Source organism: Ranitomeya variabilis, chromosome 4 (genome assembly GCF_051348905.1).
Source record: "Ranitomeya variabilis isolate aRanVar5 chromosome 4, aRanVar5.hap1, whole genome shotgun sequence".
Taxonomy (NCBI): domain Eukaryota; kingdom Metazoa; phylum Chordata; class Amphibia; order Anura; family Dendrobatidae; genus Ranitomeya; species Ranitomeya variabilis.
The window spans coordinates 677,682,300-677,696,220 of NC_135235.1; the positions used below are offsets into that span (position 1 = coordinate 677,682,300).

Consider the following 13,921-nt stretch of genomic DNA (forward strand, 5'->3'; position numbering starts at 1 on the left):
ATAACATAACTGTGAACTGGAACAAAAATGCAAAACAAACTTAGGACTAAGAGTCCAACTTAGCTGATAGTAGTCTAGAAGCAGGAACATGCAACAGAAAGGCTCTGGTTACATTGATGGCCGGCACTAGAATAACTGAGCAGCAAGGCTAAATAGGATACTCCCATATCCTGATGGAAACAGGTGAACAGAGAAAGTGAAGCTCACAAGTCCAGTACCACCAGTGACCACCGGGGGAGCCCAAAAACCAAATTCACAACAGTACCCCCCCCTCAAGGAGGGGGCACCGAACCCTCACAAGAACCACCAGGGCGATCAGGATGAGCCCTATGAAAGGCACGGACCAAATCAGAGGCATGAACATCAGAGGCTGTCACCCAAGAATTATCCTCCTGACCGTAGCCCTTCCACTTGACCAGATACTGAAGTTTCCGTCTGGAAACACGGGAGTCCAAGATCTTCTCCACAACGTACTCCAATTCACCCTCAACCAACACCGGAGCGGGAGGCTCAACGGAAGGCACAACCGGTACCTCATACCTGCGCAATAATGACCGATGGAAGACATTATGGATAGAAAAAGATGCTGGGAGGTCCAATCGAAAGGACACGGGGTTAAGAATCTCCAAAATCTTATACGGGCCGATGAACCGAGGCTTAAACTTAGGAGAAGAAACCCTCATAGGGACAAAACGAGAAGACAACCACACCAAGTCCCCAACACGAAGACGAGGACCAACACGACGACGGCGGTTAGCAAAATGCCGAGTCTTTTCCTGGGACAACTCCAAATTGTCCACCACCTGTCCCCAAATCCGATGCAACCTATCCACCACAGTATCCACTCCAGGACAATCCGAAGACTCCACCTGACCGGAAGAAAAACGAGGATGAAACCCCGAATTGCAAAAGAAAGGAGAAACCAAAGTGGCAGAACTAGCCCGATTATTGAGGGCAAACTCCGCCAACGGCAAAAAGGCAACCCAGACATCCTGATCCGCAGACACAAAACACCTCAAATAAGTCTCCAAGGTCTGATTAGTTCGCTCAGTCTGGCCATTAGTCTGAGGATGGAACGCAGACGAAAAAGACAAATCAATGCCCATCCTAGCACAGAACGCCCGCCAAAATCTAGACACAAACTGGGTCCCCCTGTCAGAAACGATATTCTTCGGAATACCATGCAAGCGAACCACATTTTGAAAAAACAAAGGAACCAACTCGGATGAGGAAGGCAACTTAGGCAAGGGCACCAAATGAACCATCTTTGAAAAACGGTCACACACCACCCAGATGACAGACATTTTCTGAGAAACAGGGAGATCAGAAATAAAATCCATAGAGATGTGAGTCCAAGGCCTCTTCGGAATAGGCAAAGATAACAACAATCCGCTAGCCCGAGAACAACAAGGTTTGGCCCGAGCACAAACATCACAAGACTGCACAAAAACTCATACATCTCGAGACAGGGAAGGCCACCAGAAGGACCTAGCCACCAAATCCCTGGTACCAAAGATCCCGGGATGACCTGCCAACACAGAAGAATGAACCTCCGAGATGACTCTACTGGTCCAATCATCAGGAACAAACAGTCTACCAGGCGGGCAACGATCAGGTCTATCCGCCTGAAACTCCTGCAAAGCCCGTCGCAGGTCTGGGGAAACAGCAGATAATATCACCCCATCCTTAAGGATACCTGTAGGTTCAGAATCACCAGGGGAATCAGGCTCAAAACTCCTAGAAAGGGCATCCGCCTTCACATTTTTAGAACCTGGTAAGTATGAGACCACAAAATTAAACCGAGAGAAAAACAACGACCAGCGCGCCTGTCTAGGATTCAGGCGCCTGGCAGACTCAAGATAAATCAAATTCTTGTGATCGGTCAATACCACCACCTGATGTCTTGCCCCCTCAAGCCAATGACGCCACTCCTCAAAAGCCCACTTCATAGCCAAAAGCTCCCGATTACCAATATCATAATTTCGCTCGGCGGGCGAAAATTTTCGAGAAAAGAACGCACAAGGTCTCATCACGGAGCAGTCGGAACTTTTCTGCGACAAGACCGCCCCAGCTCCGATCTCGGAAGCATCGACCTCAACCTGAAAAGGAAGAGTAACATCAGGCTGACGCAACACAGGGGCGGAAGAAAAGCGGCGCTTAAGCTCCCGAAAGGCCTCCACAGCAGCAGGGGACCAATCAGCAACATCAGCACCCTTTTTGGTCAAATCAGTCAAAGGTTTAGCAACATCAGAAAAACCAGTTATAAATCGACGATAAAAATTAGCAAAACCCAAAAATTTCTGAAGGCTCTTAAGAGAAGAAGGTTGCGTCCAATCACAAATAGCCCGAACCTTGACAGGATCCATCTCAATGGAAGAGGGGGAAAAAATGTACCCCAAAAAAGAAATCTTTTGAACCCCAAAAATACACTTAGAACCCTTCACACACAAGGAATTAGCCCGCAAAACCTGAAAAACCCTCCTGACCTGTTGCACATGAGAATCCCAGTCATCCGAAAAAATCAAAATATCATCCAGATACACGATCATAAATTTATCCAAATATTCACGGAAAATGTCATGCATAAAGGACTGAAAGACTGAAGGGGCATTTGAAAGACCAAAAGGCATTACTAAATACTCAAAATGGCCCTCGGGCGTATTAAATGCGGTTTTCCACTCATCCCCCTGCTTAATTCGCACCAAATTATACGCCCCACGGAGATCAATCTTAGAGAACCACTTAGCCCCTTTTATTCGAGCAAACAAATCAGTAAGCAGTGGCAGAGGATACTGATATTTGACTGTAATTTTATTCAAGAGTCGATAATCAATACACGCCTCAAAGAGCCATCTTTTTTAGATACAAAGAAAAAACCGGCTCCTAAGGGAGATGAAGAAGGACGAATATGTCCCTTTTCCAGGGACTCCTTAATATATTCACGCATAGCAGCATGTTCAGGTACAGATAGATTAAATAAACGACCCTTTGGAAATTTACTGCCCGGAATCAGATCTATGGCACAATCGCAATCTCTGTGAGGAGGTAGTGAACCAAGCTTAGGCTCCTCAAAAACATCACGATAATCAGATAAAAATTCCGGAATCTCAGAGGGAATAGATGACGAAATGGAAACCAAAGGTACGTCCCCATGAGCCCCCTGACATCCCCAGCTTAACACAGACATTGCTTTCCAGTCAAGGACTGGGTTATGAGATTGTAACCATGGTAATCCGAGCACCAAAACGTAATGTAGATTGTACAACACAAGGAAGCGAATCATCTCCTGATGGTCTGGATTCATACGCATAGTCACTTGTGTCCAGTATTGTGGTTTATTACTAGCCAATGGTGTAGAGTCAATACCCTTCAGAGGTATAGGAACTTCCAGAGGCTCTAGATCAAACCCACAGCGCCTGGCAAAGGACCAATCCATTAGACTCAAAGCGGCGCCAGAGTCGACATAGGCATCCGCGGTAATTGACGATAATGAACAAATCAAGGTCACAGACAGAATAAACTTAGACTGTAAGGTGCCAATTGAAATAGACTTATCAACCTTTTTTGTACGTTTAGAGCATGCTGATATAACATGAGTTGAATCACCACAATAGAAGCACAACCCATTTTTTCGCCTAAAATTCTGCCGTTCGCTTCTGGACAGAATTCTATCACATTGCATATTTTCTGGAGCCTTCTCAGAAGACACCGCCAAATGGTGCACAGGTTTGCGCTCCCGCAAACGCCGATCAATCTGAATAGCCATTGTCATGGACTCATTCAGACCTGTAGGTGCAGGGAACCCCACCATAACATCTTTAATGGCATCAGAGAGACCCTCTCTGAAATTCGCCGCCAGGGCGCACTCATTCCACTGAGTAAGCACAGACCATTTACGAAATTTTTGGCAGTATATTTCAGCTTCATCTTGCCCTTGAGATAGGGCCATCAAGGCTTTTTCAGCCTGAATCTCTAAGTTAGGTTCCTCATAAAGCAACCCCAAAGCCAGAAAAAACGCATCCACATTAAGCAACGCAGGATCCCCGGGTGCCAATGCAAATGCCCAGTCTTGAGGGTCGCCCCGCAGCAAGGAAATTACTATCCTAACCTGCTGTGCGGGATCTCCAGCGGAGCGAGATCTCAGGGAAAGAAATAATTTACAATTATTTTTGAAATTCAGGAAACGAGATCTATCCCCGGAGAAAAATTCTGGTATAGGAATTCTAGGTTCAGATATAGGAGCATGAATAACAAAATCCTGTAAATTTTGAACCTTCGTAGCAAGATTATTCAAACCTGTAGCCAAACTCTGAGGATTCATTTTAATCAGGTGAGATCAGAGCCATTCAAGGATTAGAAGGAGAGAGAGAGACAAAGGCTGCAATTAGAGCAGAAATGCAACTAAGTAAACTATAGAGCAAGCTCAGAGGAAAAAAAAAAAATAAAAAAATCTGCAGACTTCTTTTTCTCTCCTTTCTTCTGCCAACGGTTTTAACCCTTGTCCGGCCATACTGTCATGGTTCCCAATGGCAAGGGAACGTCAGAGAACTTAAATAACAGACTAGCTCTTGGGTGATGGAATCTCGAGCTGACCGTGAGCTAAACCTACCACACAACTAACAGTGGCCGGGTGACGTACCTACGTTTTATCCCTAGACGCCTAGCGCCAGCCGGAGGACTAACTAACCCTAATAGAGGAAAAGACAGACCTGGCTTACCTCTAGGGAAATTCCCCCAAAAAGGAGACAGAAGCCCCCCACATATATTGACGGTGAGTTCAGAGGAAAAGACACACGCAGTATGAAGGTAGGTTCAGCAAAGCGAGGTCCGCTTACTAGATAGCAAGAAGATACAATAGGGAACTTCACGGTCAGCTGAAAACCCTATTAAAATACCATCCCGAAATTACTTTAAGACTCATGTGTCAACTCATGACACCGGAGTGGCAATTTCGGCCCACAAGAGCTTCCAGCTACAGAAAAATAACATAACTGTGAACTGGAACAAAAATGCAAAACAAACTTAGGACTAAGAGTCCAACTTAGCTGATAGTAGTCTAGAAGCAGGAACATGCAACAGAAAGGCTCTGGTTACATTGATGGCCGGCACTAGAATAACTGAGCAGCAAGGCTAAATAGGATACTCCCATATCCTGATGGAAACAGGTGAACAGAGAAAGTGAAGCACACAAGTCCAGTACCACCAGTGACCACCGGGGGAGCCCAAAAACCAAATTCACAACAGGTGTGCCCAAACAGTGGTTTACCCCCACATATGGGGTATCAGCGTACTCAGCACAAATTGTACAACAACTTTTGGGGTCCATTTTCTCCTGTTACCCTTGGTAAAATAAAACAAATTGGAGCTGAAATAAATTTTGTGTAAAAAAAATGTAAATGTTAATTTTTATTTAAACATTCCAAAAATTCCTGTGAAACACCTGAAGGGTTAATAAATTTCTTGAATGTGGTTTTGAGCACCTTGAGGGGTGCAGTTTTTAGAATGCTGTCACACTTGGGTAATTTCTATCATATAGACCCCTCAAAATGACTTCAAATGAGATGTGGTCCCTAAAAAAAATGGTGTTGTAAAAATTAGAAATTGCTGGTCAACTTTTAACCCTTATAACTCCCTAACAAAAAAAAATTTGGGTTCCTAAATTGTGCTGATGTAAAGTAGACATGTGGGAAATGTTACCTATTAAGTATTTTTTGTGACATATCTCTGTGATTTAAGGGCATAAAAATTCAAAGTTGGAAAATTGCAAAATTTTCAAAATTTTCGCCAAATTTCCATTTTTTTCACAAATAAACGCAAGTTATATCGAAGAAATTTTACTACTATCATGAAGTACAATATGTCACGAGAAAACAGTGTCAGAATCGTCAAGATCCGTTGAAGCATTCCAGAGTTATAACCTCATAAAGGGACAGTGGTCAGAATTGTAAAAATTGGCCCGGTCATTAACGTGCAAACCACCCTTGGGGGTAAAGGGGTTAAAAATGAAGAAATCATGCTCCAGTGCAAACTTCAAAAGGGTTAAAAGACTTTCTGAAAAGTTAGAGATGGATGATAGGTCATCCTTTTATAGCATATTTCATTCCTCAACTGCGTAAAGACCTTTTTCATACATTTTAGTAGGCCATAGCACCACATTTCCCCCTTTATCGGCTCGCTTTATCACAACTTATTTAAGACTTTTCAATTCTCTTTTAATGCTGTTCTTTGGACAGGGGTTATCATCAATTCTATGGTTTGTAATCTCTTCAAATTCTTTCGTTACCAGCTTGACAAACATTTCAACATTAGGATATAAGTTTAAAGGGGGAAATTTTGGATGGATGGGTGGAATATATTTACCTGTAATGGTAGACTCTTCATGTTCATCACCTAATTCATCCAATATAGAGATAGCCTGTAATTCCCTCTCAGTCCAATTCTCTCCCATGTTGGATTTTTCATGAAGTTTTTTTAAAATTAACTTTCAGGCAAAAAGGTGGAGATCCTTTAACAGCTAAAAAAGAATCAAAGGGGGAAACAGGTGAAAATGAAAGGCCTAAACTTAGTACCTCTGATTGAGCTTGCGTGAGCTCAATCTCAGAAAGATTAATCACCTGCAATTTTGATGTGGAAGGGGTATCAACTAATTTCTCCTTTCTCCTATAATTGTCTCCTTTTCTTCGGTAATTGAATTTCCATAGGTTGTATATTCGTTGAGTTGTTTCACTGTCACCCTCTCTAGAAGATAGAGAGGAGAGGAAGACGATCTTCTTGTGTTATGCTCGCCACTCTTGGTAGATTGCCAACTATAGACGGTTCCGTTTTTAAAATCCTGAGGATGCCTTTGAAACTTTTTTGACTTAATTTCCTTCACTTCCTTTTCCGAGGCCTGAAATTGAGTATCAATGTCTTTGTTCAGACTGTCTACTTCAGAAGTGGAAAGATTTTCAAGTAATTTTTTTTCCTGTATGTAAATCAATATCAAATTAATCCAAACTCTTTTTGTTACATCCAATCAGGAGTTCCATCAACGATTTTGAGCAGGTGTTACACGCCTTCTCCCACCTTGTCCTAAATGTAATATCTTCAATTGGGAATGAAGGCATAATTTGTACCCGTAACCCTCTTGGTATTAGACATTTGGCTAGGTAGTTTTCTAAGGAAGCTTTGTTCCACCACGTACGAGTCCTTTTCTTTAATAGATATTTAATGGAATTTTTTAATTCAATATTAAGCCCAATTCCCGATGAACCATTACATAGTGTCCCCATTAAAAACCATATCCAAACAAGATAGATAGGTTTGGTCTCTGGCTTTCATATCCATTCTGGCCAAAAAATGAACTGTAAACAAAGTACAGTAATAAACAAGATTAATCCAACATTGCATATACAGGTCCTTCTCAAAAAATTAGCATATAGTGTTAAATTTCATTATTTACCATAATGTAATGATTACAATTAAACTTTCATATACTATAGATTCATTATCCACCAACTGAAATTTGTCAGGTCTTTTATTGTTTTAATACTGATGATTTTGGCATACAACTCCTGATAACCCAAAAAACCTGTCTCAATAAATTAGCATATCAAGAAAAGGTTCTCTAAATGACCTATTACCCTAATCTTCTGAATCAACTAATTAACTCTAAACACATGCAAAAGATACCTGAGGCTTTTAAAAACTCCCTGCCTGGTTCATTACTCAAAACCCCCATCATGGGTAAGACTAGCGACCTGACAGATGTCAAGAAGGCCATCATTGACACCCTCAAGCAAGAGGGTAAGACCCAGAAATAAATTTCTCAACAAATAGGCTGTTCCCAGAGTGCTGTATCAAGGCACCTCAATGGTAAGTCTGTTGGAAGGAAACAATGTGGCAGAAAACGCTGTACAACGAGAAGAGGTGACCGGAACCTGAGGAAGCAGTAAACTGAGTCTGGTGTGGAAACATCCAGAGCCACCGTGCACAGGCGTGTGCAGGAAATGGGCTACAGGTGCCGCATTCCCCAGGTAAAGCCACTTTTGAACCATAAACAGCGGCAGAAGCGCCTGACCTGGGCTACAGAGAAGCAGCACTGGACTGTTGCTAAGTGGTCCCAAGTACTTTTTTCTGATGAAAGCAAATTTTGCATGTCATTCGGAAATCAAGGTGCCAGAGTCTGGAGGAAGACTGGGGAGAAGGAAATGCCAAAATGCCTGAAGTCCAGTGTCAAGTACCCACAGTCAGTGATGGTGTGGGGTGCCATGTCAGCTGCTGGTGTTGGTCCACTGTGTTTCATCAAGGGCAGGGTCAATGCAGCTAGCTATCAGGAGATTTTGGAGCACTTCATGCTTCCATCGGCTGAAATGCTTTATGGAGATGAAGATTTCATTTTTCAGCACGACCTGGCACCTGCTCACAGTGCCAAAACCACTGGTAAATGGTTTACTGACCATGGTATTACTGTGCTCAATTGGCCTGCCAACTCTCCTGACCTGAACCCCATAGAGAATCTGTGGGATATTGTGAAGAGAAAGTTGAGAGACGCAAGACCCAACACTCTGGATGAGCTTAAGGCCGCTATTGAAGCATCCTGGGCCTCCATAACATCTCAGCAGTGTCACAGGCTGATTGCCTCCATGCCACACCGCATTGAAGCAGTCATTTCTGCCAAAGGATTCCCGACCAAGTATTGAGTGCATAACTGAACATTATTATTTGATGGTTTTTTTGTTTGGTATTAAAAAACACTTTTATTTGATTGGTCGGGTGAAATATGCTAATTTATTGAGACAGGTTTTTTGGGTTATCAGGAGTTGTATGCCAAAATCATCAGTATTAAAACAATAAAAGACCTGACAAATTTCAGTTGGTGGATAATGAATCTATAGTATATGAAAGTTTAATTGTAATCATTACATTATGGTAAATAATGAAATTTAACACTATATGCTAATTTTTTGAGAAGGACCTGTATAGCCTAGGTATGCGGCACTTCCATAACAATATACAGTACAGACCAAAAGTTTGGACACACCTTCTCATTTAAAGATTTTTCTGCATTTTCATGACTATGAAAATTGTACTTTCACACTGAAGGCATCAAAACTATGAATTAACACATATGGAATTATATACTTGTGTTAATTCATAGTTTTGTGGAATTATATACTTAACAAAAAAGTGTGAAACAACTGAAATTATGTCTTATATTCTAGGTTCTTCAAAGTAGCCACCTTTTGCTTTGATGACAGCTTTGCACACTCTTGGCATTCTCTTGATGAGCTTCAAGAGGTAGTCACCGGGAATGGTTTTCATTTCACAGGTGTGCCCTTTCAGGTTTAATAAGTGAGATTTCTTGCCTTATAAATGGGGTTGGGACCATCAGTTGTGTTGTGCAGAAGTCTGGTGGATACAGAGCTAATAGTCCTACTGAATAGACTGTTAGAATTTGTATTATGACAAGAAAAAAGCAGCTAAGTAAAGAAAAACGAGTGGCCATCATTACTTTAAGAAATGAAGGTCAGTCAGTCCGAAAAATTGGGAAAACATTGAAAGTGTCCCCAAGTGCAGTTGCAAAAATCATCAAGCGCTACAAAGAAACTGGCTCACATGAGCACTGCCCCAGGAAAGGAAGACCAAGAGTCACCTCTGCTTCTGAGGATAAGTTTATCAGAGTCACCAGCCTCAGAAATCGCAGGTTAACAGCAGCTCAGATTAGAGACCAGGTCAATACCACATAGAGCTCTAGCAGCAGACACATCTCTGCAACAACTGTTAAGAGGAGACTTTGTGCAGCAGGCCTTCATGGTAAAATAGCTGCTAGGAAATCACTGCTACGGACAGGCAACAAGCAGAAGAGACTTGTTTGGGCTAAAGAACACAAGGAATGGACATTAGACCAGTGGAAATCTGTGCTTTGGTCTGATGAGTCCAAATTTGAGATATTTGGTTCCAACCACCGTGTCTTTGTGCGACGCAGAAAAGGTGAACGGATGGACTCTACATGCCTGGTTCACACCGTGAAGCATGGAGGAGGAGGTGTGATGCTGTGGGGGTGCTTTGCTGGTGACACTGTTGGGGATTTATTTAAAATTGAAGGCATACTGAACCAGCATGACTAAAACAGCATCTTGCAGCAGCATGCTATTCCATTCCATGCGTTTAGTTGGACCATCATTAATATTTCAACAGGACAATGACCCCAAACACACCTCCAGGCTGTGTAAGGGCTATTTGACCAAGAGAGAGAGTGATGGGGTGCTACGCCAGATGACCTGGCCTCCACAGTCACCAGACCTGAACCCAATCAAGATGGTTTGGGGCGAGCTGGAGTGAAGGCAAAAGGGTCAACAAGTGCTAAGCATCTCTGGGAACTCCTTCAAGATTGTTGGAAGACCTCCCGGTGACTACCTCTTGAGGCTCATCAAGAGAATGCCAAGAGTGTGCAATGCAGTCATGAAAGCAAAAGGTGGTTACTTTGAAGAACCTAGAATATAAGCTCCTCTTGTGGGAGCGATACGCGTGGGTTACTACTGCCTCCCTCTCAGGACCTGAATTGAAGTCTTTATCCCTCTCATATGCTGCGCTTCGGGTAATGTAACCCTTGGTTGTTTGGTGCCCTATATGATTTATTGCTTCCTTATACTAAGCTTAACATGGGCCATGCTATGGGGTCTGATTGATTCATATTGCAATTTATATGGTCCTGCAGGTTGGACCATAGAGGTTATCTCCACTTTATATTAATCACTGATCCAGGGTTCCCCTTGGTTGCCTCATGAGCCAACAGGTTTATATTTCATATGGGCTTTGCATAGGATATTATTATTATTATACTGGATATACTATTTGTCCCGAGGGGTGTTTGTTTTCATGTATTTTTGGTTTTAAGTATGTTTTAATTGTTATGCTGTGTTCATGTCCACAATAAATATTTTTGTATGTTATCTGGCTTATATTGGAGTGGTGTGCATATTTACAGCAGTAATAACAAAACTAGGACACATAATAGCGGGGAAATTAAAGCACTAAATAGTGCCGTAAGGACCCGCAACCAAGAAGGCAAAATAGCTCCATATAAACCATAGAAAAAAAGGAGTACCAGCGGAGCACAGAAAGTAGTGCAAAATTTAAATATTTATTAAATTACAAGCATATAGTGCATACATCTATACCAAGCAATACAGAGGGATGGTTAAAATGAGGTGAGTCTCCACCAGTGCACACGTTGCCAAGATACAGTGTCCCATGCATGAATATCACCATTAAAGCAGCCGGATAAGTATACCAGATCACCACCGTGGGTATCTAATATATTCCCCACAGTATCAAATGTCAGTGAAAAAGCGGCGCTTACCAGTAGAATATGCAGGGGCAGCGTGCACCGGGCAGGATTCAGCTCGTAAAGATCCCCGACGTGCGTTTCGCTGACGCGGATGTTAAGCTTCCTCAAGCTATGTTAAGCTTCCCCTTGAGGAAGCTTAACATCCGCGTCAGCGAAACGCGCGTCGGGGATCTTTACGAGCTGAATCCTGCCCGGTGCACGCTGCCCCTGCATATTCTACTGGTAAGCGCTGCTTTTTCACTGACATTTGATACTGTGGGGAATATATTAGATACCCACGGTGGTGATCTGGTATACTTATCCGGCTGCTTTAATGGTGATATTCATGCATGGGACACTGTATCTTGGCAACGTGTGCACTGGTGGAGACTCACCTCATTTTAACCATCCCTCTGTATTGCTTGGTATAGATGTATGCACTATATGCTTGTAATTTAATAAATATTTAAATTTTGCACTACTTTCTGTGCTCCGCCGGTACTCCTTTTTTTCTCTATTTACAGTAGTGCTGTCTCTTTTTTCTAATAGAACCTAGAATATAAGACATAATTTCAGTTGTTTCACACTTTTCTGTTAAGTATGTAATTCCACATTTGTTAATTCATAGTTAGTGCATATAATAAAAACACTTATATCAGGAATATATTTACAAGCAAAAAATCTATATGAACCTTGAAATGCCAAACTCTATAGAGGATTCTAAATACATAGATATATACTGAATTGTAATACAACTTCGGACTATCCCAAATATGTTGCCAGGTTTGAGGCAACAGATCCCTCCCCAAAATAGACTCCCATTTACTCATGTACGGATGTTTAATTTGCCCACCCCTCTGAGGTTGGTTTATTATCTTGTATATTTCTGAGTTGAATCCCTTGGTTGAGGGGCCCCTTTAGCAAATCTTGAGGTCAGATTTGAGGACATCTTTGATGATCCGTATAGCGACTAAGCAAGATGCTTAATCTGCATAAACTGAAAAAAATCCCTATTAGATATATTAAATCTAGCCTTGGTATCGTTAAACGTAAGAACCTCCAGCGTGTCCCCATCTACCAAGTCCGCAAATCTGAACAAACCCGCCTGAATCCATGGATGAACCATTGCAGCATCATTCTTCCATCTAAATTTGGAGTTAAATTTCAAATGATCCAGAACTTCCGAAGGAACATTTAAGAACATGGCTTCTGTTTTGGTAGTATTTAATTTATATCCCATATAATTTTAGCACCTCCATGAGATTAGGTAACGTAGTATGGAGTTTAGTAAGGGTCAAAAGTACATCATCCGCGAACAATTAAATCTTATAGACTTTATTTCTGACCTCTACCCCTGAAATATACCGGATTACTCACCGGTAATGCTCTTTTATAGAGCCCACGACAGCACCCACTGAGAGAGGGGATCCGCCCCTGGGAACAGGAAACCTACAGAGAGATAAAAGGGGCGGCCCCCCCTCGCTCCTCAGTTGTTTTACAGAGAATAAGGAGGAACCGCCGCCAGGTTTTTTAGTTTAACAGGTTTAGTTATATATACATATTTACAACTTCATATCATCTTACTCTATTATATACATCTCCCTACAAGACACCACGTGCAACTAAATAAAGAAAAGGGAGGGAATCGAATGGGTGCTGTCGTGGGCTCTATAAAAGAGCATTACCGGTGAGTAATCCGGTATTTTCTATTCGCCACGACAGCACCCACTGAGAGATTTACAGAGATTAAGATTGGGTGGGTTAACTGAGCCGAGAACCGACACCCCAAAGGTTAGATCAGAAGCAGCAGATAGGTCTAGTCTATAGTGCTTATAGAAGGTATTAGGCGAAGACCAAGTTGCAGCCTTACATATAAGGTGTATTGGCACGTTCGCTCTTTCTGCCCAGGAAGTCGATAAGGCCCTAGTGGAGTGTGCTCCGATATGCAGAGGAGGATCTCTTCCCTTAGATCTGTACGCCAAGATTATAGCATCCCGGATCCAGCGTGACAGTGTGCTCTTTATGACTCTGGATCCCTTGTTTTTCCCCTGGAAAGACACAAAGAGAGCCCTACTCTCCCTCCAGTCCCTAGTTCTTTCTATATAAGTTAGAATAGCTCTTTTAACGTCTAGGGTATGAAGCCTAGCTTCTTCTGGAGTCGAGTGGTTCTCATAAAAGGTAGGTAACAAGATCTCCTGAGACCTATGAAAACTAGTGGCTACCTTAGGGAGATAACATGGATCTGTTTTTAACACTATTCTGTCAGAAGTCACTGATAGGAATGGAGGATCTACTGATAAGGCATGGAGATCACTCACCCTTCTGGCAGATACTAATGCCACTAGTAATATCGTCTTTAATGAGACATGCTTCAAAGAGGCTGTCTGAAGAGGCTCAAAAGGGCTTTGTGTCAATGCATCCAGGACTAACGTCAGATCCCACTGAGGAATCTGTGGTACCTTAATAGGTTTTGATCTCTCGCAAGCGGAAATAAACCTAGATATCCATCTATTGCCTGCAACATCAGAATTAAACAGAGCTCCTAGAGCCGAAATTTGGACCTTTAACGTGCTAACCGATAGTCCCAAGTCCAGATCCCTCTGTAGAAAT

At 42.3% G+C, this 13,921-nt stretch overlaps 1 protein-coding gene across 1 annotated transcript in view; it reads right to left on the minus strand.

Annotated features, from left to right (window-relative positions):
• LOC143768210 (uncharacterized) overlaps window positions 1–13,053 on the minus strand; it is a 422,546-nt gene extending 409,493 nt beyond the window's left edge. The window contains exon 1 of the mRNA XM_077256903.1: window positions 12,689–13,053. The gene's annotated coding sequence lies outside the window, so the exon portion shown is untranslated. The remainder of the gene's footprint in view (window positions 1–12,688) is intronic.
• Window positions 13,054–13,921: the final 868 nt, after the last annotated feature.